General features: G+C 37.8%; 1 protein-coding gene across 4 annotated transcripts in view; it reads right to left on the bottom strand.

Moving 5' to 3' along the window:
* fhit (fragile histidine triad diadenosine triphosphatase) overlaps positions 1-26,069 on the bottom strand; it is a 236,996-nt gene that overhangs the window by 200,761 nt on the left and 10,166 nt on the right. For all 4 annotated transcript variants that reach the window (XM_043251385.1, XM_043251384.1, XM_043251383.1 and 1 more), the window contains exon 2: positions 11,213-11,270. The gene's annotated coding sequence lies outside the window, so the exon portion shown is untranslated. The remainder of the gene's footprint in view (positions 1-11,212; positions 11,271-26,069) is intronic.

Here is a 26,069-nt window from a genome sequence, read left to right as displayed (position 1 = left end):
ACAAAGTAAGGTGCTACATCTGGAAAAATAATCGCCCCTTTCAAGGTTGATTCACTAATGGAAGCAGAAATCACACATCTCTGAATGTGTCTGATCCCATGATGAGTGAGTCCTGTATGATATCGATGATGTTTCAGATCATGGAGGATATTAGAGAGCGTTTCTATATGTGTCATATATATACATAACGGTGAAGATTGTGTCGACTTTTAAATGAAACAAAAATTGCTGTCCGTTTAGATTTTTTTTACTTATTTTCTTTCCAAGTCTCTCTACTGTACATCTACCAACTTTGAGAAAGACTGCTCACCTATTAAGTGCTAAGAGGGTACACTTAGTGTCGCATACTGGAAACAAATAAAAGCCTTGGTATTGAATTCCTCATTAGAAGCTGTAGATTAAAAAACAATGCGTGCTTTTCTTGGCTGAACTAGAAATCTAATGCGCGACAGAGTGTCATTGAAGACACTAATATGTTAATTCATTCAGTGATGAACGTTTCGGCATTTAGAGGTTTTTATGAATGTTTTTTAACTTAAATCATCTTTTATCCCAGCCATCCGACTTTCCTGACATCTTTAAACGTACATTTTCGCTTTCTAAAGAGCTAATTACCCACACATAAATATACAATGGATTTTTTTTTTTTTCCTTCAGCGAAAGTCTCCTTCTCTCTTCCAAAGTCTTTTATATTTTCAGATGCTGTAATGAATATACTCTGAAATAACTAGATCGCACATAATCAAATCTGTATTTTCTCACCCAGTTCTTTAGACACTCGCAACTCTGAGGAAAAGGCACAACTGCGTAGTTATGAATTCCTCCAAGTACATCCATTACAGATATCAAGCTACGACTTCCTCCCATTATATTGACTGTGGTCCATTGGCCTGTTCACTCTGAGCTTTTAATCCATTTCCTGAGTCAAGTTACTAAATACACACATTATCGTCAGACAAAGGTTATTGATTAAAACGGACGGGCGTTCGTCATCCGAAATAGAAGGACGCTCTCTTTACACTCTGTATAATTACCTTTTTCGCTCTAATTGAGGCAACAGATAGAAAATATGCTGAACAAAGCAGAGAATCAATATTAGAGCGGTTAAAACAAGTTTTAGCTCAATTTGGCGCCGGAACAGGAAAAAGGAGGGATTAGCAGAATTGTGACGGAAATATGAGCAGGGAAAGAGGATGAAGGCATGTGTAATGCTGCTAGTCAGCAGATATCTCACAGTTTTACAGAGCGCAGACAAAGCGGTCCCACATAAGATCATGGCAAAGACTGCTGAATGGATTTAAGTTGGTAATATCAATACATATTAGGTAATGAATTGTCTTTTTTTTAAGGTAAACTGTGCAATTTCTGCAGCAGTACCAAAAAGTTATCTGGAAAATACAGCTACCTTAACTAAACAAGTTTCCTGAAGACCCCGAACTCAACCCAATGAATAAGTTGGATTTTCTGACTTTCTAACTGATGCTTGGTAAGGAACCCTTTAGCTTTGTTTTTCGATGTGCAGGGTCCTCCATTGCATTAAATAAGAAAGCCTTAGCCAATGAGAAAGATACTGGGAATTTTATTGTCATGATTAAAGGGGTCGTATGATGCCGTTTCAAGTTTTCCTTTCTCTTTGAAATGTTAGTGCATAGATAAGATCCCTGAAGTTGCAAAGACTAAAGTTTCAAAAGCAAAGAGATATTCTTTATGAAAAGTTACGACTTGACCACACCCCCTAAAATGCCTTGTTTAAACACGCCCCCACTTCTCTACATCACTGTGTGGGTTTATTTATTTATTAATAACATGTTTACCTAAAGAAAGAAGGAGAACTATTATTCTCGCGCTAGCGTTGTTGCCAGCGCCATGTTCTGGAGTTGTTGTGAAAGTGAAACTACTTTCTTTGTGCTTCCAAAACAGGCCATAACTAAAATATACTATAACTATCATTGGTTGTTTTTCACCACACTGTTCCAGATCAGTTCCTGCAGAGCAGCCTGAACCTGCAGAGCAGCCTGTGCTGGGAGTATAAAGTCGGTCAATTCTAACTCTGCAAGAACGGTCTGGTGCTTCTGACTCACAACCTTTAAGTAAGTCTTGTTTTCTTATTAAAATAACCTGCTACATACTATACAAATGAGAGTAGTGCTTGTTGTATGTCGCTTTTCCAATCACAAATGCAGATGTGCTGTTATGTTTACACTTTGTGATGCAACGTGACGCGTAATGACTTACAATAAGTAATTATGTCCCCGCTGGATGAAACAAATGCCTCCTTTGTAATGGCTTTTACTGTATTTTTTTGTCATTGCACCAGGACAAGACATCACGTTATGATCTATTACATTATTTACATTTACATTTATGAGCACATACCCCAAACCCTGCCCCTAAACCTACCATTTGCCAATACAACACAAGACATAACAGGCAGATGCAGCTAGCGTCAAAACCTTGTTTTATTCTCGTCTTCGTATAAAGACTTCACTACTAGTTTGTAATGCTTTTATACTGCTTCTTTATGCTCGGTTTTTGCAGTAAATACGTGTTTATATTATTCAGAAGCGAGTATGTTAAGGATAGGGGTGGGGCTAGATTAAATTATTTCAATATTTTTCAATGCAAACGTTAAATTACGACAAACAACTGAAAACAACAGATTAAAAAGGAGTACCTTGAGCGTCAAAAAGTGACACTAAGTGGTCCTGACAAAGCTTCAAAATGTGATGAGCTGGGAGTGAGGATGAGTTAAAAAGTGCAGAATACTAGTTAAAATTAGGCTTGCAATGAATTGGAAATCTAGCTTCGGGTTTACACTAGCATTCATTTTTTTCCCAATTTGCGATACTATCCGTTGTATTTATTTATTTAACTTTAAATGTTCTATGAGTTATATATTTGCAGAAATCTTCCACGCGTTCAGCCTTTCTAGTGAGACTTTCAAATGTCAACAAGCAAGTGAAATGCCATTAGCGGCACAGAAAGAGCACACAGCACCTTTAATATTAATATAGTAATATTTGCATATGGCGCTGCAATTTAATTGGTAGCTGCAAGCAATATGTTACTTTTATTTAAACTCTGCTTTAAATTCTGCTTCAGATTTGATGCATCCCTATTTATTAGTGCAATCAAATGTAGCTCAGTTCAGGTGATCTGAGCCATGCTCCGGTGTTTAAAGTGATAGCTAAAAATCCTGCCATTATTTATTCATCCTCATGCCATTGCAAACCCGCACGACTCTTCTTTTCCTGCGAAAAAAACAAAAAAAGTCATGTATCGCAGCAGATATATTTCTAAACTGCAGTTTCTGTGCGTCTTGCTTATGTTTTATAGGTCTGAAAAAAGCTGGTTTGGCTGGTTAAAGCGACACGCTTAGCATCTTCTCGATTCCATAACTACATCGCGCTGCTGACAAACCGCTGAGTCAAGCTTTATAGTAGATGCTATTGCTTTTTTATATTACAGTAGAAATTGACTTCTAGGGGTTGGGACCGTGTGTGTTCTTATGGTGTCATCAGCCAGTCAACGCTGCTATGGGGCCATTTTCCAGCTGATCCAGAGCGATCGGTCACATGGCAGTATTTTATTAAACCGCGAATTCCAATAATTCCATACATTTACAGAGAGTGACAAAATCCAGCCACACTGGAGTTCATAAAACAGGCTCAAAACACCACGCAATAAACATTGCTTTGTCCCCGAGGCACTGAGCAGTGTAATGTTGTGTGTGTGTGTGTGTGTGTGTGTGTTCTTACATGAGAAGAATATCTTGCCCGATAGAGGACAGATGGCAAGCGGACACGAGCTTACCCCTCTCTCCTTTCCCTCCATCTGGATGCTTTTCCAGGTAGGGAGCAAAACATTGCCACAAAAGCAGACCCACATCAAAGAAAGAAACAATATGGCCGCTCATGAAAGGCGGGCAGTGATTTAACTTAAACCACAGTCAAGAGGGGATACTTGCTTGTTTTCCAGCCAAGACGGCTGTGCATCAGTGTTTTCGGTCGTTCAGAGATGAGGAAATGAAAGAGAGAACGAGACGAGTGCAAAAAGCAACTGGAAAACATCAAGGAAAAAGGAAAGCCTTTTACATCCTCATTAATATTGGCTATTCTGCATCTGCAATAAACCACTTTATTATCGCAAACCCATCATTAGGTTAAACTCTCCTTCATTTTCTTCAGTATAAACAAAAACTGGCAGAACAAGCAGGAGAAAGAATATCATATGAGTTTGGACCGTGCGTGAGTTATGTCAGAATTTACATTTTTGGGTGAACGACTCCTTTAAAATCCAATATTTCTACTGGAAATGTGACATTCACAATCGACCAGGGTGGGAAGGGATAATAGAGGGGCAAATTTTACAGGCCATTTGGGATTTGGAGAGGAAATGTAGTGAGACGGAAATCTAATTTAATATATGTCACAAAAGACGGGTGATGAGACTTCACATTATCTCAGTAACGTGGCATTAATGACATGTGTCAAAATAGAAGCAATAACGCGAGATTTACAGACTGCAGGCAGACGAGGAGGATGTCAAAACTAAGCCTTCAAAAATGCACGGATGTGTTACCTGTCATTTAGCAGATGCGTTTCCAGCGCAGCGCACTAATTGCAGAGACTGTCTGATTAAAGCAACCTAGGATTATGGTTTATGGTTGAAAGAAAATGGTAAATATTGGTGGTACTTAATGTGGTAATGTGGAAAGCGCAATCGCATTAGTGACAGATATCCATTGTGTATATCAAATTGCATACACTGTGAAAAAAATTTGGACTCAAAATGTTCTAGTGAATCATTGCATCAAACTTTTTCCATTGGCCCAAATTAAATTTTGTACTGCCCTGTACAATGTTCTGTTTGGACAACTGTTGCCAAAATTAAAAAACAATCAATTCAATTGGGCCCAACGGAAGAATTTAGATGCAACGAGTCACTATAAAATTGGAGTTGGGAGGTCTAAAATTTTTAATACATTTAAGCCGTGAATATGTCAAATCAATTTGTAATAATCCATTGGAACACAATTTTCTTTTTATCCTTTTGCTTTGTTATTTTGATTATCCATATGAGGATAAAATTATCTAACGATAAAACGTATATTAGGCAATCGGAAAATCTGCATACCGAATAAGAGTATAGGCGGCGTTTTACATGTCACATTAATACCTTCAAGCGTCATTCTTGAATGCTCGGTGGGGATATAGGCCTAGTACCTCTTAGTATAGGAAATAAGTCATTTCCTCTTTTGCACTTTTGGGATCAAAGCTGCAACTTTTGTCTCACCAGCTGAGATTTCCTACCTGACGTGCTATCACCGCTCCATTGCCACGGGGCGGGGGCTTCGCTGCTCAATGTCCAATATCGTTAGAAAAAACATCACAGAAAAACCATCCACCTTCTTTTCTTTTCAAAGGCAGAAGATTCAATCATCACGACGCGAACCATCATTAAAAGGTTCAAAAGCTGAGATCACAGGGAATTATACAGGTACGTCTTCAATTATGGATTATAAGTAACGAGGAAGGATTTTAACGTGACACCAGCGAGCATCAAAAATGCATGCGCCACGTAAGGAATACGAAGTGCCTTTTTTTTTTTTTTTTTTTTTTTTGAAGCGAACGAAGTTGAAAAATACAAATGTATTTTTGAGCGTGTGTGTTTTCAGCGACGTGCTCCCTTGCTCTCAGCCTCTCTGTGAAGGATGAACATGTCTACAAGAAAAAGTACTTAATGTAAGACACTTTCAGATGTCTAGATGTCTGTATCTTTTCCTCTTCGAGGCGCTGCACTCTGGAGGACTTCTTCAGACGGAACTGTGTCTTCAACGCAACGATCGCGGCCATTAACCGCCGCGATCACTGTAACAGAAACGTTTTTTTTTGTATGCTTTGCCATCCCTCGCCCCGGCGATAATGATCTAAGCAGAGGGGGACCGCTTAACTGATGGCGGCAATCTCAAATCTGGAGAACAAGCGAAGCCTTTTAGTGCCAAGAATAGGAGTATCGGACAGCTGTAGAAAGTGTGTCAACATACAAAGGCGTTTAGGCGTAGCGCGGGGGCACCTTGACTGTTTTTCCAAGCTTTTGTCCTGTTGGGACAATTATTTTATTATTTTTTCCTTTCTTCCATGGAGATTTACCCAACATGTCTTGAGAAGCTCCAGAGGTTCTTCACTATTTTTAGCAGCAGCGCTGCATTTGATGAGTGCGGACAGAAATTCTCAACTCTCCCCCAATGCTAGCGTCATATAGCACTAATGGCTTTTGTACTGAATTATTTTACATAGGGTATGTAAATGAGATGACAATAAGCTGTCTTTGGCCCCTCCCTAACTAACGAGCAACACAAGCTCGATTTCACGAGTCGTTGAGTTTTGAAATGTGTTTGCAAGCTGTTCATGGCGCAAGTATGCAAGTACATGTTGCGTTCTCGTAGCTGCCATGAGATTACGCTAAGCGTAAACTGACTGCAGGATCGGTGATCTCTTTCAGGTTCTGTTGTGAACGATCTGAAGAGAGTCTTGATGAGCGTTCGCACATTGCTGTGTTTATATGCGATGGTACATTCGTGTTGCGTTCAGTTTGTTTCTTCATGGGAACAGATTTGGGAAATGTACTGGTAGCGTCAAGTGCTCACGAATGGATCCTCCGCAGTGAATGGGTGCCGTCAGAATGAGAGCCAGAGTGATTCGCATGACTCCAGTCCATCAATTATCATCTTGTGAAACTGAAAGCTGTGTGTTTGTACGAAAGAAATCCGTGATTAAAGCATTTTAAAGTTAAAGTTAAATTCTAAACGATTTCTAATGACAAAAAAAAACTCAAAAATTTTTTTCACGTACTAAAAATCCCAAACTATGTCATTTGCATCTACTTAAATGAAAAGATATATACGGTTTAAATGGATAGCTCACCCAAAAATGTTAATTCTGACTTCTGCGTAACAAAAGTCAATGATGACCATTGGTTTTTGGGTGAATAATCTCTTTAACGCACATAAATTCGATGGTAACTGTCACCATAGCAGCATAGCATGAACCAAAACACTGCGCAACACTCAAAATAGTCCTTCAAGTGAAAAAAGTCATTATTTTAGAAAGCAAAAACAGTCGTACGACATACTTTCAACTGCATGGCCATCGTAGATAAAGCTTCTTTGTTGACGTCACATTCAAAGATCAAGAAGGTGGTCTACCTGGTCTACACTTGGCTCGTAATTTTGTGAACTAGCGATGCTTATTGCAAGCATGCGTTCCTGTCAGATATACCAAATGGGTTTAAGTCTAGTATTGCCTTCATCTACCCTGCGACTGAGCTGCTAAATTAGTCCAAGGGGCGAAAAGTCGTTTATACAAGTCTTAGGAACATTTTTTTAATGAGGAATTAAAGTGCGGCTATCGACTACGTCTGCAACTGTAGGTAAAGACATAATCCACAGTTTAACGTTATTGTTAAAAATGAAGCAAGGAAATGGAAAATAATCTCCTTTCATGAAAGAGTGAAATTTTAATATCCCATCTAGCGCTTTCCACCGGTTTAACATAATGACTCTTCTTTCTATTAAGTGGGCTAAAAGTTTTTAAAAATCAGGGATGAATAATGTGCGATAAAAAAAGGGAAGATCTTTTGATTTTCTTAAATAATCACAAGTGGGAGTTAAATTACTTTTCATAAAAGTGTCAAGGTTTTAAAACTCAAAGCTCGGTCCATAAAAAGAGAAAAATGTCTTTAACAGCCGGCAGAACTTTCCCATTAGGTGGGAAATTAAAGAAGGAAAAAGAAATCGGGCAACAAAAAGAGAACAATAAAAGGAAAAGAGTGTGGCATTATGTAAAATTGGTCGCTAAATAGCCCAGGGCTGTTTTAATCCTTTTTTTGTGCGAGAAGCTTTTTCGCTTCATGAAGCTGAAGTGCAGTCGATATTGTGTTGCAGCACAGCCTCCTGATGCCCTCTCTTGTATTTGTGAACTGACCTGATTAAGGTTTTCTGCACATTTAAATAGTGATCTGAAGCCCTATTTACACCTAGTAAAACATTCCTCTGGAGTGATACGATCGCACGGTCAGCTGAGACACATCACCATTTACACCTGGTATTTGGGTGAAACTCACAAGGAACGTGTCAAGACCGTTCTTAACAGTCATAAATATAATGTCACAAGGCAAAAAACGAAAGCTGTAACCAACTACTTTAATTCTAGAGTGGATTGTGTAGATTAGGATAAAGGTAATTATTTAGATTTTTTCATTGTATATTTTTAAGGCCGTACCCATGCAGATGAACCAATTTTGGTAATGCATTCGATTGGTGAAGCCTATTTGTTCCCGTATGGGTGTAGATTGCCTTTGATGCTGGATTGGGAAGATGGTTGCATACCAAGTGGCCTGCGGCTTATTCAAACTATACCGTATTTTATACATCAATATAGTTAAACCCAGGAACTACCATTTGAGCTGAAGGAACCCCATAAGCATGGTTTGTGATGTAAAAACCTAATGATGTACCATTGATTTTTTTTCAGTTTTTGCTGAAATGGACTCAAAGAATGATTCCAATGTCATGCCATGCTTTCCTCTCAAGTTACTATGTCTTGCATCAAGCGTTCTTTTATACATTTTATACATTTATACAAGCGTCATGCGCAGGCATATAGGTGGGCGATAAACCAGTGGAAATATACGCCACAAAACCGGAGCACGGTTTCGATCACGGCCATGTCAGTGTTGCCTGTGGCATTGAATCTCCAGCGCCATGGAAATGTGTAAATGCGTCTGAATAGAACGCGATTAGATAAAAGGGCATCTTTGCATTGAGTTATCCTGTCCTCGCTAGCTGAATGCAAAACAACAAATATATGGATTTTATAGACACAATCGGCATAGTCCGATTTACAAACCGAACACCTACGAGTCGGGTTTTCAAAAAGACATTTGTTTGAAATAGTCGAACAAAGCAGTTACTCAGTACCATCAATAACAAGTTATGATTACTTTCTGTGAATCTGTATGCACTTAATGTTTGAAAACTTGAAAAACACTGAACTTTACACTCAATTCTCTATAAAACCTATCCTTCCTAAACCATAAATCCGTGAAATTTACACAACATTTTATTTTATTTTATTATGTGCACTCCATCCATTCGCTGGACCTCCGCAGTCAGCAGGCTATTAATAAACAGTACAACATCAGATCTTGAAGCTAACTTGTCCAAACATGCCATTTTGTTCTTTATTAATTTCATAGTCTCCATTTCCGTGAACGGGTTTCTGCTTAGCTCTAATTCCACAGTCTCTAGCGCTAAATCTAGCTACCAAGGCCTCACCGTCACGAAAAGCAGCAAATTAAAGCAATTCATACAAACTGAAAAGCACAGGGGTGGTACTCGTTGCCCAGGACATGTATTCCCACTGGGAGAAAATTAACATGCCATAACTAAGAAAAGTATCCGCCGTGGGGTGGTCAGGCCGGTACAGCACCAGATCAGTGGGTGTTTTTTTATCTGCAGATTTGTTTTGACATGCGTTCACAGCTCCACTAAACACCTCATTTAAAATGTCACAAAGACTAATTGGAAAAAAAAAGGCTAATACCGTAATTACTTAAGGGTAAGGATTCGAACAGCTCCGTGACCATTTCGAGCATGTGTCACTTGACACCGATTGTGCATCATGACCATTAACTATATAACAGTTAAGTATTTACATAATCGTTTATTATTTACGCAAATACCGCGTGTCTATACGCTTCACTCTGTTTCTCAAGTTTTGCGTTTGAATGAGAGAAACAGCAAAGCGCACTGTGATAACGGCCCAGAGTTGTAAAAACAGGAAACGAATTCAATACGACGTTCACAAAACAAATCGGAAAAGCTTTGCAATTTTGCAATTTTGAAAAATGACGTGTAAAGACAACAAAACGTTCCCAGTTCACACGCATCTGCTGAGACGGCAAAAAACGCATGCCAGGACAGTAGCCGGAGATTTCGATTGTAAAGCAGCAGCACCTATAGAACGAATATGCAATGCATATGCATATGGCACCGCCGTTTTCACAAATTTGCATTTTTAGAATTTGGAATGCTAATTCGTTGCTTCCAAAAACTTTTCAGACGTTTGCGTTCTTAGGCTCCCGAAACAAGTTGTCGAATAAAACGTATTTTTCCGCATGCAATCGCGAAAGGAAGTTATGTCTTTATTTTAACTCACTTACAGGTGAATCCTAGTATTTGTAACTCGCGATTAATCGTGATTAATCACAGTCCACGATCAAAACATACAAAATAAGACAGATAAAACCAAAACGTATTTCTGCACAAGAGCTAAAATGAGAATTTGTGTTAAAATATGAAACGCTGTAAACCAAATGTACAGTATTTCAAATTGTTTAATTTGTAGTGAATCAAACAAGGCTTTATTTTTAGACTGTGCCACCAAATGTTACCAAGTTATTTGCAGTAGCTAAGTAAAATGCGCAGAACGGCGTCATACGCTGTGAGATTTCCTCTGAATTCGACTCAAAATATCAAATATCAATTTACTCCATAATCAGACTAGATGGAATCATAAACATAAGTGATTTTTGGGGTAATCTGTCCAGTTCGACTGGCTTTTGACAACCATAGTGGAGAGTTTTACATAATCACACATATTCTTGAAAATGTTATTTCTTTAGTTTCAGGAAAACCGGCGGTAAAGCTGAAGGTTTTGAAAAGAGAAACAAAAGGGCCACAGGGGGCCCAAAGCCGCATTTTACCGTACTTTTTATTTAAGCGTGCCCGTCACGTTCAAAAAAACAAGGACAGAAAAAACGGAATGCAGACAGCATTTTTATACTAAAACAGGAGACAACAGCCAACATCACATTATCGTGTTACCTTATCTCCGGAGTCTATTGGGATTAGTGTCACACGTGCCGCTCTCTGAAGAGTTAGGATGGCTTTTTTAGTTAGGGGTCTAAATGAGCAAAAGCGTGCTACAACCACCGCCAACATCCACAAACATCTGCTGGGCTCATTTATTGCTCCTCTCTTCTAACAAACAATTTTTTTCTAGATTGCGCCACTAGTTCTCCTACTTGTTTTATCTGTAATCGACTTGTTCACAAGTCCACCAAATAAAAAAACAACGGTGTGAGAGAGACGAAAAATCGATGAACCTGGCTGATTTCATTGTCAAAGCGATGCAATAAATACACTTACCTTCAGTCAGTGAGCTTTCCCTTAGCGCCCAGCTCTGTAATTAATGAGAGAAGAGAGCCTGAAACACATAGAGAGAGAGAGAGATGAAACAACACTGTGTCATTACTAGTAAACCCGGACAACGTTCATTATTTAGGTACCGCTAGAACCTGAAATAGTGTTTCAGATTAGCTGCTACTAATTGAGACAGCAGGGAGATTCAGAAGTAAGGTTAAGTTGTTTTACTTCAAATGTTTTCTGGATAAAAGTGTTTGAAAAAAAAAAAACTATTGCTGTGTTCTGAATGGAATAAATGAATCGTGGCCACCTATATCGAAGGGTTCCACACCAAGTCTTCAAAACTTGGCCGCTTCAAAGGGCTCTTCGGAAAGAAGGATTTTTGAGGATAGGGTGAACACGTTAGCAAATGCTAACTGCTGCTTACTAAGAAACATTTTGATAGTTTTGTGCATTCACCTTGGTTAAAATCACCAACAAGACAAGGCAAAAGGTTGCCCCATTTTACCTAAAACCAAAATCACCCAACAGACGAATTCAACTCTGATTCATTCAGAAGCAGAACACCATTGAAGTGTGTTTCTCGAAGATTGAATTTAGCCTGCACAAGATATACAGTATATATATCACAATAATAAAGATTCCTTCAACCTGGTCTCATAAAAATATCTACCTCTGTGCACTTTTCGTGCAACATTGTTTTTAAGTGCCTTACTGCACATTTCAAAGAGAAAATATCCACTGAGTGGTGCTAAAACACATGTTCAATACGTAAACCCTGGCACGTTTTTATCAAGTTGACGTAAATGCATATTACGACGGTTCAGAATTCGAACATCTTGGGACTGTTGCTAAAAGTTACTGCTCTATCATGTTGGAAATATGCCCTAGACCACGTCCAACCATAAACCTGATAGTGTTAACAAACGCAAAACAATTCTTGATACAATCATGGCATTTCAACCTTTTTTTTACACAGATTTAAACTGTTTTGTTGAACTGTAGCTACACGGAGCTCCTGGCATCTCAAAAACGTCTCTGTAGTCCGTGAGCTACCGAGCAAACCTACCGTCAATGAAAATGCGTAGATATGAAGCTAACATGTGTGATGCTAACGTCCAAAAGCTTCAGTTTTCTAATATCCCAGCACATTAATATTGTCACAACATGATATTCTTCAAGTAATTGTGTGAAAATTGTGCTTTATTAACCAATACCATGTAAATTTGTGTGAAAAGAAATAAAAGGAGTCTTACTGCATCTAGAGTTCATTTCTTTTGGAAACTGCAGTGATATATACTTGTTATGTACTAAAAAAAAAAAAGTATGTTTATGCCATGAGACCAGGTAGGATTCTTTTGATTTGACTAATATACTAAATGCTGTCTGAATAAATGAACAACCATTAAAAATAGCTTTGTATGGAAATAAATGAGTAAACCTGAGTGGGCCTACAGCTCATTTGAGCAGACTTTTACCAAATGCTGAAGCATCGCGCATCATTTTTACGCTTAGCAGCTAGTTTCATAGCTTTGCAAGTCTGATTATTATGGTAAATTAGAGCTGTTTTGTTTTCCACGTACAATAATTACACCCATTGTCCATTCAAGCATCGCCATGAATTACACATCCGACCCTTAACGTTGGTTATTTTTAAACGTTATAATTTTTGAATGTAGGCAGAACACAGCTTCTTAAACAATTAAAATTAAATCCATCTTCAGCGCTGGGTAAATCAAATATTTACGAGTTGACTACCTTAATGTTTTCTTAGCTCTCAGCAACATGAGAGCCATTCAAATGCAACATGACAGTGCTGAGAAACGCTGTCCTTGTGAAGAAAAAAATGGAAACAGGAGACGCTGTAAAAGACAACTCTTTTTGTGCCTTCTAATGAGTCATTTATTATTACACAGGGACCTCTTAAAACACTATAAAGCAAAGTAAACCATTGGCAGATGTAGACCTCAACAGCATACATCTCCTAAGGACAAAGGAAATCTATATTCTCCCTTTAATAATATTAGCTGTTTCATCCTAACAGTGAAGAGCCTATGAATGTCTAGACAATATCCAATTATTTATTAATTATTTAAAGTTATAATGGTTTAAAAACACACTTTGTTAAACAAGCACCATGGTTTCTCCAACCTGCCCATCTTGAGAAGTTTCTGGAATTTTCAACTCTCTCAATAAAAAGCAATAAATAAATAAAAGCCAGTGCAGAGTAACTGGGTTGAATGTAACCCAAAAGATAACCGCAGCCTGTATTTTTTTTTTTTCTTCCTGCTGTATTGTAAAGTTCGACTGCACTGTACTCTAAAATGCTGTTTGCATCGTACTTTGCACACCATCCTATATGTATTTTCCGATTGCTCTGGAGGTTCAGAAGCCTTCTGTTGCCAAAAGGCAGGGTGAAAGATAGATAATAACTTTTAAGCAGTATATAACTTTTAAGCAACAATGCAGTACCTTGTCCTTAAAAACTTTAGCAGTGTCACTGATCATGCTGAATAAATCACCAATGTAAATTTGACTTAGCAGTCCGTAGCATACAATTCTAGTATAGTATGTATACATTGTCTCCATAGCTAGACCGACCGCTGAAGGTCTGGAATCAATGGCAAAGGTCCGCCATCAGGCCATTTGACCAACATGTCACACCGACATACACTCTTGAATGTATTTTAAATATTTCACATTAATTTGAAAATCTATCGCTCGTTTTTGTGAGTTGGTTTGACGTCCCAGCAACTTTCTTTCCAGGCGGGATGTTAAAAACGCGACACACACGTCTGTATTATTCAACCAATCCAACGACGACTACATAAGTCATGAAGGGTTTCCACTTTTTGTGCCATATGCATCAGATGTTCAGCCAACATTTAATGAGGCCGAGACTGATATATACATAACTCTAAGGCCATAAGGCTGATGATACACGGGCAACGTTTTGAGCACTGTCGCCAGTCAACGTTGGCCATTATTGACGTCAACACGCAACCAGGTAAGACACAAGTCCCACGACTGAATTCAAGTATCAAGATAGAAATTTGTTACCAATTTTCAGTGGGAAAAGTTGCTCAAGAAGTTGCCCTGTATATTATCACCATAATATACAGTACATAACATGTCCTTCAACCTACACCATCCAGTGGAAAGCCAGTCTCTCGTGAATGTGGATACGACAGTTGGAGGAAACCAACGGATTGTGGTTTATAAAGCTATAAAATATGGATATCTGTCTTACACAAATGCATCGCTTCACTTCAGAATGCCTTTATTTTCTCCCAGAGCACTTTTCATGGTGGATAGATGTATTTTATTGGAAAATATCGACACACATTCTGTCAATACACAAAGTCTGTCTGAATGGATTTGAGGTGGAAGTGCCCTTATTTTCTCCCAAGACCTGCACAGACTTGTCACGTTAGAGAAGTCGCCAAAAAACGATTTGGTGCACTTCTCCTCTTACACTAGCAATGCATTATACATCATTGCAGCGAAACCTGTGAGAATCTAGGCTATACGTACACGTGACCCCCTGATGATGTGACTAAGGCTTGGTGGAACGCAAGCCCAAGCGTCCTCGTCCCACCCATTTTAAGAGGACACTTTCGAGACAAGGCAAAAATCCATTTATCAAGACAATGTTAGAAAAACCCAACGGGGCTGCGGAGATGTGAGCTGGCAATAGAGCCGACTGACTGGCAGAGGCTGGCTATTACCAAGCCTGTTCCAACACCCGCGGGAAGACAAGGACCTTTTTTTGGTCTCCTTTTTTTTTCCCCCCCTCCATGGCAGGATCTCCCAAAGGTGACAACAAGACGACCGAAAGTGTCTGTAATTAAAAGCGTTGATTAAACTGACAGAAAGAGGACGAGCAGAAAGGAAAACAAGGTTCAGCGGAGGCAGTGGTGCTGGAAATCACATTATATATAACTCACGCTCCGAAGAAGCGGGAAAGAATCGACGTCACATTAGCGGAGATGAAGAGACGATTGAGATTGTTCTCGTTTTGACAGCGTGTCTAAAATTCTCCACATACTAGAAAATTCACCAGAAAGGAATGATTCACCAGAAAATTCTGTTATCGTTGTTTAACACTAACACCATTTCAAATCCATACCCATACGATTTTCATTCTGCGGGAATGAGGAGATGGTGTTCCCTCTTTCCAAACAATGAAACTGACTGGTGAGCAAAAATAGATGGTCGTTAAGTCGGGGTGGGCGATGCGGAAAAAATATCATATCACAAAAATAGAAATTCTGTCATCTGTCAATTCTGTCATAATGTTTAATTTTATATGCTATCATTTACTCACTCAAAAGCCGTTTTAAACCTTTCTTCTGCTGGGCATAAATTCTATTTATGGAAAACCAAAAAGCTGTTGGTCTACGGTGACTTCTATAGCATTTTTCCTCTCAACCGATTACTTTTATTAGACATAAAGCGTGTTTTAATTTAAAATATCTTAAATTGCATTCAAAGGACAAACAAAGCTTTGACAGGTGGCAAAATTTATATTTTGTGATGGAGTATCCCATTAACCCTGATGTGAAATAGAACGTGTGCTGTAGTACGACACTAAGATATTTCTTCAAAAGCAGACATTTCAATCGTCATATTGCACACCCCTACATTCAAGTAGCACTTTTAAGTAGGATTGTCATTTGAAGATTGACAGCCCCTCGGTACTAAAAGATTGGCTCGGACATTCTTCAAAACATTCTCCTTCTGTGTTCCACAGAATTCCCAGGTAAACTACTCCTTTAAGAGCGAAGAACATCAAAAGAACCTGAGATTTCACTAGTAACTAAAAAGCTGTTAGAAGGTTACTTCTTAAAAATAACATATGTTATTTTGTAAGTATTCCTAACACCCCCCTTTAGTAGAGGACTATTGATTCTGCTGTGGGTATTTGTAATCTCCAAGCCTACAGGCTATTAAACTTCAAAAAAATAGCATATAACCTCTGCTCCTGAGCTGGAGAAACTAAACTAAAAACAACCCAGCACCGATTTCTTTCCTTTGCTGACAAGGTTTTAATTTAGCCTTGATTTCGCTTGAGGACAACGAACCGCAACTATCAAAAAGTTCCCAAAAAACCAAGAGCTTTAAAATGTACATACATTAAACACAAAGTAAAAACATGGGGAAGGAGGGGAAAATGGCATTAATATATGATTCGACACTACAGGGAAAGCATCCTTGATTTGCAGGAATATTTTGGGGTTATATAGAACTTAAGTTCAAGTAAGTTTTTAGTTAAAAGTTAATCATTTTGAAATGCACTCCAATTTGTAATTCGGTTATACCGGAAATCTAAATATTGCACTGGGATAAGCAATAAAATACATACTGTATTCAAAAATATAGCCACAAGACTTCTGTGTGAGCTGTGCTTCTGTTAGCAGCCAATAAAATAAAAAGGCTTCCATGCAACATCATATGGAAAAGATGTTGCATTATTTAGCTCATTTTTGGCACAGATGATCAAACTACAAGTCACATATTAATAAAATATAATTATTATTAGTGTTGTCAAATGATTAATGTCCATAATCGCATCAAAAATTTAAGTTTTTGTAATATAAGAGTGTGTACTGTGTATATTTTTTGTAAATGTGAATACAAACACATGTATATAATAAAAATAAATAAATGATATATGTATTTATAAATCTAAAATCTAATGATGAAAATATATTTTTCAAATATACACTAAATGTGTATCTATAAATACATGAAAAAACAGTGTGTGTGTATATATATATATATATATATATATATATATATATATATATATATATATTTATATTATTATTATTATTTTTATTATTTTATTATTATTATTATTATTATTATTATTATTATTATTATTACTACTACTCTGGATGTGATTAAGGACGAATAAACATTTGACAGCAGCAATGACTACATAATGACTAAATATGCTAAATATGAACAAAATTTAAAAAGAGCCTACTAAAGAACTCATAAATAGCCGGCTGGTTAAATGAGTTTTAATTTTTTCAGATTTGACACTTTCACTGTTTCAAGATACATTATCTAATGTAAGCTTTCAGATGTACTAAGCGCTGTCGCTTACATGAGCAGAGATGGAGATAAAACTGAACACAGAGAAAGAGATGACCTAAGAAATGGCAGCACCGCACATCTCAGAAGCTTCTGAAAGAGCTTTAGCTGAGGCTAACTTAAGAAGAAAGGATTAGAACAAAAACATTCCGACAAAATGACGACTGACCTTGATCAAACTTCAACAAGAATAAGATAAGTTATGTTATATTCAGAGGTCTCAGTGGATGACAGAAGAGGTTTCGTGAATAACTCTGGGCTTAAGGGAAGTGTGGAGGTTTTGGCTACCACACAATCTGCCTCCGCTGTGGTTATTTAAGAGGATAGAGTACCTGACAGATAAAGATTTTTTTTTAGTTCAAGGATTTTGAACGTTATGCATACACCGCTATAACTATTCTCAACACCTAATCTGCACATTCAAATTTGTTCAAATAAAATCTCTTTTGAACAACACTAAAGTGAACTATTGAGTAATATCCTTCTTATTTGTTTTGTCTAGAAACTGTGGTTAGTCTTCATTGTATTTAAATCAGAACGTCTGCATTCTCACCTCAGAATTTCACTTAAAGACGAGTTTTCGACGTGTTGGATACGTTGGTACGCGTTGGTGCATAGTATCTAAAGCTGTTTGCGCAACTGCATGAATGGTGTGTTCATGTACAAATGTGTAGCAGTCAGGGCTGCGCAATTAATCGTAAAGACGGTTCCATGATTAGCTGGAAATCACCATCAACTTCATTTTCAGATAGAGCGGCATTTACTACACAGAATCGCAGAACCTGCTTTGCTGACGAGATGTACATGATGATCGAATTAATCGAATTCAATTGCACAGCCCTAGTAACAGGACACTGGAAAGAAGACTTTTGGTAACAAAAGTGCAAACGTGTAACAGGAGTAACAGCAGTAACAGCGGTTGGTGTCCAGAATGTTAGCTCCTGAGGAGTCACCATATAAATACGTTGCTATTACAGTTGTGCACCAACTCCAGATCCAACTCATCCCGCTTTAGACATCCCTAAACCTACACGGTAGAAAAAATCACGTAAAATTTACGGTGAAAAACTAGAAGTGGTTGCCAAAATTTTACTGTAAAAATACGGTAACAAAGTTTTTGGTTTTACGTTTTTTAGTTAAATTTACAGTTAAATATCATCATTTCATCAATGGATATAATGTTGATATACCCACCTATTAAAGTACTGAAATCAGTTTTTACCTTTGAAATACAGCGATAACCACCAAAGCCCATCACAAGCAGCTTTTTACACCATCATGGTAAGACTCATTAAACTGAAATATGCAATAAACATTCATTTCACAATATTAGATATAACGTAGACGAACATAAGACGAAACATAGTGATTTTAAAGAAAAAAAACTAATTCAAACTAAATTTGAAATGCATAAACGTCAATTTATGTTGTTCCCTGTAAATTTTACAGGAATTTACTGTTAACCATTTAACAGGGCTTTACTGTAGCATTTTCACAGTTTTTCTCTGTTAAAAAACAGCGTACCCATCTCCAACCCCCGGATCAAACTGTTCCAATTGCTCTTATACATATGTTTGATACAAAATGTAGTTACACGAGTGCTTAGCGATGTGAACAAACCGTTTTCTTGTTACGCGATAGTACTGAGGGTTGTTAAATGTGTGTAGTTACAGAAATATTCTAGCTCTAGATACCACGTACCGATACGCATTTACTCTGCGGTTACGTACTACGTTCTCATCTACTTGCAAGTACACAGGTACTAGGGCCACAGTATAAATGGGACGAAGAAAACAAAGATTGCTGTCAAGACCAAACAAGAAATCAGTCACTCTGCGACAACCTCACAATGACATGTGTGAATAAATATTTCATTCCAAAATAATTATTAAACATTAATCGCGCTACATCAAGGCACCTGTGGTGAACCCATCTACACAGTTTCCCATGATGCCGGGAACGTCATTAAATCTGGATGATTTTAAATCTCTGTTTACAAGAGAAGTCTGATTAGAATATTGCTAATACCCAAGGTAACAAACAGATGGTTTCAAAATGGCCCAGCCTCGAGCTGGCCTTGTGGCTCGTGGGCCCAACACAAGAGTGAAACTCATCATCTTTTTATGTTTTGAATCTGTGAAAAAAGCCCCAGATCACAGATAGGGCCTCAATCTGCTCACAGATCTTTAGCATAGCAGAGAAAGTCTAACGATAATATAGGCGCTCCCTAAAAATTCCTACAGTGCACCGTAAAGAAGGCTTCACTTGATAGCACCTAAATAAAGTTCTAAAGCATCATACAAAGATGCTGTTTATATAGTAATTTTAATACGGATATCAGATCATTGTGACGCAGTCCCAGTGACCCTTGCCAGTGGCCAAGTTTGGGTTCATGTTATACAAAACCAGAACTAGCCCAGAAGAGAACTGGTCCTACAACAAAGCCTAGTTCCTCAAAAGGCTCTTTTCATTCATTTCTGTCACCTGATAGAATTTGGGTTCCTTTCCACTGAATTAACTCTTGCTACGATCGATCATCAGACGGGAATCAAACAGAATTAAGCTGGATAATGCCCTCTCGATATGAAAAAGAAACGGAATCGTGACTAAAAATCGCCGTTTTTCAAAAGGAGAATTTTTTTTTTAACTTTTCTTCATTTCCCACACCCCATTTAACTTTAAATTTGTGATAACACAACTTTTGCCATAAAAACAACAGTTGTTGATTCTCGTTGATGTCCGTAGTTCGGGGGGAAACAATAAACCAAAAAAAAAAATACTACAGAAGTCTATTCGGTTACCCGCATTCTTTTGTGTTCAGAAGAAGAAAGGAATTCAAGGTTGGAACAGCTTGAGGGCGTGTAGATTCTAACAGATTTTTCGGGGTAAACAGTCCCTTAAAGTTAATATTAAACAACCCTGCCTCAATTCAATTTCAAACAACAAGCAGTAGGCAATATCCATAGACTGAAAACAAACATATAATAGAATCTGTATTATTAGTTAAAGGGCCAGTTTCACTAAGCAGAACAAATTAGATGGACACGGACATTTCTGCGGGTGATTTACTAACAACCACGCAAATTAACGATGTTCAGATAATGTGTTCTTTTTGCATTCCAAATAAATGAGTGGGGGAAAAAAATCCACTCTCTTCTACCCACGTGCTCTCTGTTCTCTACAACGCCGACGATAATTGCAGCCATTCAAGCGCAAAAAAGCATACTTTTATTTGGATGTTAAATAATGTTGCAAACATTATTAGATATCGTTGCTCTCCTCCCGTAAAGAGAAATTCCTACCGACGCGTATTCAGTGAGATCAGGTGCAAAAACGACTGCCTCCTGCCATCTTTAGTAAATCCTGGCATTGCTATTTTTAAAAGATGGCGTGCACTGGTGCAAGCTGTTAGCAGAGCTGGCCCTAAATGTCTTTACATTTTTTTATTTTCATGTTATGTACCGTGAGATCTCACACAGCCCTGGGATTGGTTTCTCAATCTAATTCTGTGATCTAAATCACACTCTAGGTCAAACGAAAGAAAAAAAAAAAAGGTGTCTCTTATAAAACTGTAACACAAACTAATCTAAACTTTGAAACGGCTCCACATATTAGCAGCTGAAAGGAACCGTCCATTGGGGGTGTAGAGGAAAAAATACAGGTCCTCTAATGGAGAGAGAAGTCCTGTCCTATCAGCATCAACACGCACTCAGAACAACACAATCCCTGCCCACGTTCCCTCCAAATGAGTTATTCAATCGCTCAGGCAGAAGGCTAAGAGCAGCGGTATTTACTCAACCCTATGGCCTAATTTGGTCAGATCGTATTTGCGTTACATTTCAATTAATATATTATCAATATAATTAGTGTGTTTTTCCATTATCAAATAAGTAATGAATTCATGTTAAGGAATGTAATTATGAAAGCACTGCATTTATTGCCTGCGGCCGTGATGTGATAAAGTAAAGTGGCATTTACTGGGGCTGATACTTCCTGTCATTGCTCACTGTGGCATGACACTGGCACCAGCTGCAAGAAATAATGCGCAAATATGACAATGCAGTCTGGTACTAGTCTCTGTATGGACGTAACTGGACAGAAAAACGGATTGCTTACACCGGATAAAAGAACATTAAATAGCTATTTAACAAAAAGTTGAGGGATTAATAAAGCATTAATATATTTTAAAATGTTACAGCAATCTAATTGAACTATTTAAATATCCAAGATCTGCTGATACAGACTCATTTAAAAGCTTCTGTGGGGGAAAAAATACCGTATGCATGTTCTTATTGTATAACCTCGCTGTATACAACATGCAAGATTTATCAGTTATTGTTAAAAATCAATCACATACAGGAAATAAATAGAATTGTGCTCTATTGTTGTGTCTAAAAAATGGAAAACACTGAACAAGGACAAGGTTTATGGAAGGAAACCACAAAAAAAACACTGCAGCTTAGATATTCTGGTTTGGTTAAGGCTTTTAGGGCTAGACTAGACAATTTAATATCATTGATACATACATGAAAATGATCAGATATTTCACAGAAGGAGTACATAAGAATATATTTGAGGTTCAATAGATGTTGGGTGAACAGAAAGCGCAGGCAAACTTTAAGAGAGGCTTCATAAGAAGAAAATACACCTTTTAGAGCTGGCCAGTCTTGACCTCAACCTAAATGAGAAATTTTGGCGTGACTTCAAGAGGGCAGTTCACACCAGACATCCCCAGATTACTTCTAAAACAATGGTGTAAAATCCCTCCTGACTGATGTTCAGGTTTGAATCACGGGAAATCTTTGGAGGAAGTTATTGCTCCCAAAGAAGAGTCAACCAATAATGAAATCCAAGAGTTTGATATTTTTTTTCTTCCTACACTGTAAATGTTTTACACCCTGTGCTCAATAAGAACGAGAAAAGATGTCATTGTTTGGGTGTTAATGGTGTTTCAAGTCAGGATCAAACCTTGAATGAACGAATTAACAAATCTATTTGCCTCAATAAACTCCTCATTTTCTGTTTATTGATAGTTAATAAGGTAGTTGTTAAGTTTAGGTAATAGGTATTAAGGATGTAGAATATAGTCAGAATACGTGCTCTAAACATACTGATAAACAATCAAAATATTAATAACAGGCATGCATATTTAACAGGCAGCCATATTTTCTATCGAGAAATCCATGGGTTTACAAAAAATGCATTTCCTATTCCAAAATAGCGCTAATCACGAAAATCGCGTTAATCATGTTTCTATCACGTTTCTACCAATCCGTTAAGAAGGTCTCATCTTTGTTCCCCAATCAAGGTCATATGTGCAATCATTTCAAGCGACTAAAATAGTCATTCTATACGGAGGACAAACACAAACCAGTGAATGAGCGTGGCACAAAACTGCCCTTCCCCCAGAGTCACATAACATGTCTACGAATGAAATATTCTGATGAAACCCAAAGATCAGGCGCAACTCGAGGGACAACACAAAAATGATGCAATGAGCAGATACAATGAAACGGGTCAGGAAGTCGCAGCGCTAGAAATATACCCCGGTCGTTTCGCATTTGGAGACGTAATGATGTTTCAGACGTTGTATGAAAATACATTTGAGTTGTGTGCGGTTTAAAGGATTGCCGGGTTTCTTCGTGTCCGCTGGCTAAAGGAGAAGTAAAGATTGTGGAGTTCCATCATTTTCCAGTAGTCCACTAGTCCCTCGAGAACCCTGTAATCCCCTTCACCACGACCATCAGATTGACAACGCTGTTCATCTGCCGCTCTCTCTCCTAACATATACCCGGCAACACATATATCTGCTGTTGACTTGAGGAAACCAGAGTCGTCCATGTGTTGACATGATTTAGGAAGGGAGCTCTTTGTATTTAGCAGGATTAAAGGAGATCTACGGGAACACTTCAACAAAGATGGAGCTGGTTGTCTTTGTAGCCTTGCCACTGTCACCGCCATCCACTTAGCCTCATGCTGGGATTGGCATCACAACAACAAACACAAAGAGCTATTGACAGATAGCGAGCACCAGCACACTACGGTACATTAAAGGCAACAACATGAAATCGGAAATGACCCATTTTGCTCATAAATCCGCAAAATATTCCAATCAAAAATCTAGTAGTGCACGTACAAGCTATACCATTTAATCAGACCTTTCTTTTTTTTGTGCTATTGTGGACATTCTGCCTATATTTAGCTGTAAATTAACCTTACTGCCATTTAATTACATTGTTCATCTTCAGTGATTCCTCCCCCCCAAAACTATATATTTTTTATACTGTACATTATAATATTGTGGTTCCTAGCATTTCATTTTTCAATCTTTTCAGACAAAATAGTATAACGTGTTCAAATTGCATGCCAATGATTCTGGGCTCATCAGAATGAGCCAGAATTGTAATATCGAGACAGACATCTATAATCCAATCATCTCTTGGTGGTTAAAATCAATTCCCATTCAGCATGTTTTTCCTCATTGAATATCAGAACTTTAAAAAATACACTTTAAAAGAAAGTACAATTGGTTTTGCATGTCGTTTAAAAAAAAAAGAAAGAATGCGTGTTAAAACTAAAGACATGACCCTCTAAAATGAAATTAAATAAAAGTTTAGATATAAATAAAGGTTTTTTTTCATTTATCCTGGCTCTTCCAGGCTTGGTAATGCTGGTGGATAGCGGCCATTATTTTGAAGCTCTGTAAATCGGATATATGTGCAAGCACTGTGACGTAAAACTAGCCTACACAACTTCGAGGGGTTATCACGTGTCCTCTGAAGTAGATCGATGGTTTTTTGTAATAAAATATTTCTAGTTTTAAAATTAAAATGTAAAAAACTGACCGAGTACAACGTACAACGTGTGACGTAAGTCATAGATCATAGATATATACCTAGGATGGCTTCGGTGTGAGTAAAATATGGGGTAATTTTTTTTTTGCGTGAACTATTCCTTTAAATACAGAACACAAATCCAATTACAGGTCACCATACCTGGCCACAAGTCACTTCACTTTAATGATAATAAATACCTATATATACACACACATATACATACAGTGGTGTTTGCCCCCCCTACAGAGTTTTTCTGGAGGGTTTTTTGCACACACTTTAATATTTCAGATCATCAAGCTAATTTTAATAATAATCAGAGATAACACTTTTCAATGAAGGTTTTTATTATGAAGGAAAAACTAAATCCAAATCAAAATGGCCCTGTGTGAAAAAGTGTTTGCCCTGACCAAAATTGTGCTTGCCCTGACAAAAAGTGGCCGGCTGACCAAAATTACCCCAAGAGCGTAGCGATGACTCATCCAAGAGGTCACAAAAGACCCCACAACAACATCTAAAGAACTGCAAGCCTCACTTGCATCAGTTAAGGTCGGTTTTCATGACTCCAAGACGAAAACTGATGCTGAGCAAAAAAGAGCATAAAGGTTTGTCTCATTATTGCCAGAAAACAACTTGATGATGCCCGAGACTTTTGGGAAAATACTCTGTGGATTGAAGACAAAAATGTAACATTTTGGAAGGTGTGTATCCCATTACATCTGGCGTAAAAAACTAACACAGCATTACAGAAAGAGAACATCATACCAACAGTAAAATGTGGTGGAGGTGTGATGATCTGGGGCTGTTTAGCTGCTTCAGTGCTGTGATAAATGGAACCATGAATTCTGCTGTCTACCAAAAAATCCTGAAGGACAAAGTCTGGCCATCTGTTTGTGACCTCAAGCTGAAGCGAACCTGGGTTCTGCAGCAGAACAATGACCCAAATCACACCAGCAATCCACCTCCGAAGGGCTGAAGAAAAACAAAATGAAGACTTTGGAGTGGCCTAGTCAAAATCCTGACCTGAATCCTATTGAGACGCTGTGACATGACCTTAATAAGGCGGTTCATGTTCGAAAACCCTCCAATGTGGCTGAATTACAATTTTTTAAAGACGAGTGGGCCAAAACTCCAAACTCCACAGCGGTGTAACACTCATTGCAAGTTATACCAAAAGCTTGATTGCATTTGTTGCTGCTAAAGGTGACCCAACCAGTTATTTGAATTAGGGGCAAGCACTTTTTCACACAGGGTCATGTGGGTTTGGATTTTGTTTTTGTTTTTTATATATATATATATATATATATATATATATATATATATATATATATATATATATATATAGAGAGAGAGAGAGAGAGAGAGAGAGAGAGAGAGAAAGAGAGAGAAAGTAAGACACAAGTCTATTTTTCAGCCCTATACACCTATAGTCTTTTTAATATAATGAAAGCAGAAGGGGAAAAAAAACAAGAATTTCTAATGATACTAAAAAAAGAATGAACATTTTACCACCAGAACCTTGTTACATATTAAATATGTAGTTTAATGCACATTTGCATTTATGTTGTCTTCAAATCTGTTAAAATATTCAACTACAAACGTGGTTAATGCTGACCCTAATCCGTAACCCTAATGAACAGCAATATTAATTTTTGCCACACCAAACACGGCTAATGAATAAAAAAACAGTTCCAGATGACTGGATACCTTCTAGAGCGGAGGCAAAACTCATTTGCAATACGAAGTTACACATTCACCTTGTTTCATTCCACCCAAAAGACGGTTACACTCTCTTTGAACCTGAGATGCAGAAATACGCCCCAAGTCATGCGTCTTTATGTAAATGGAAGGAAAGTCTGTAGAAGGAGTTGATATTTCAGTGCGAGTTCTGGCAGCCATCCCCCAGCTGCTCTGAAAGGCCGACC

This window comes from Puntigrus tetrazona, chromosome 11, assembly GCF_018831695.1.
Source record: "Puntigrus tetrazona isolate hp1 chromosome 11, ASM1883169v1, whole genome shotgun sequence".
Lineage (NCBI taxonomy): Eukaryota > Metazoa > Chordata > Actinopteri > Cypriniformes > Cyprinidae > Puntigrus > Puntigrus tetrazona.
This window is presented reverse-complemented; position numbering and strand designations above follow the sequence as displayed.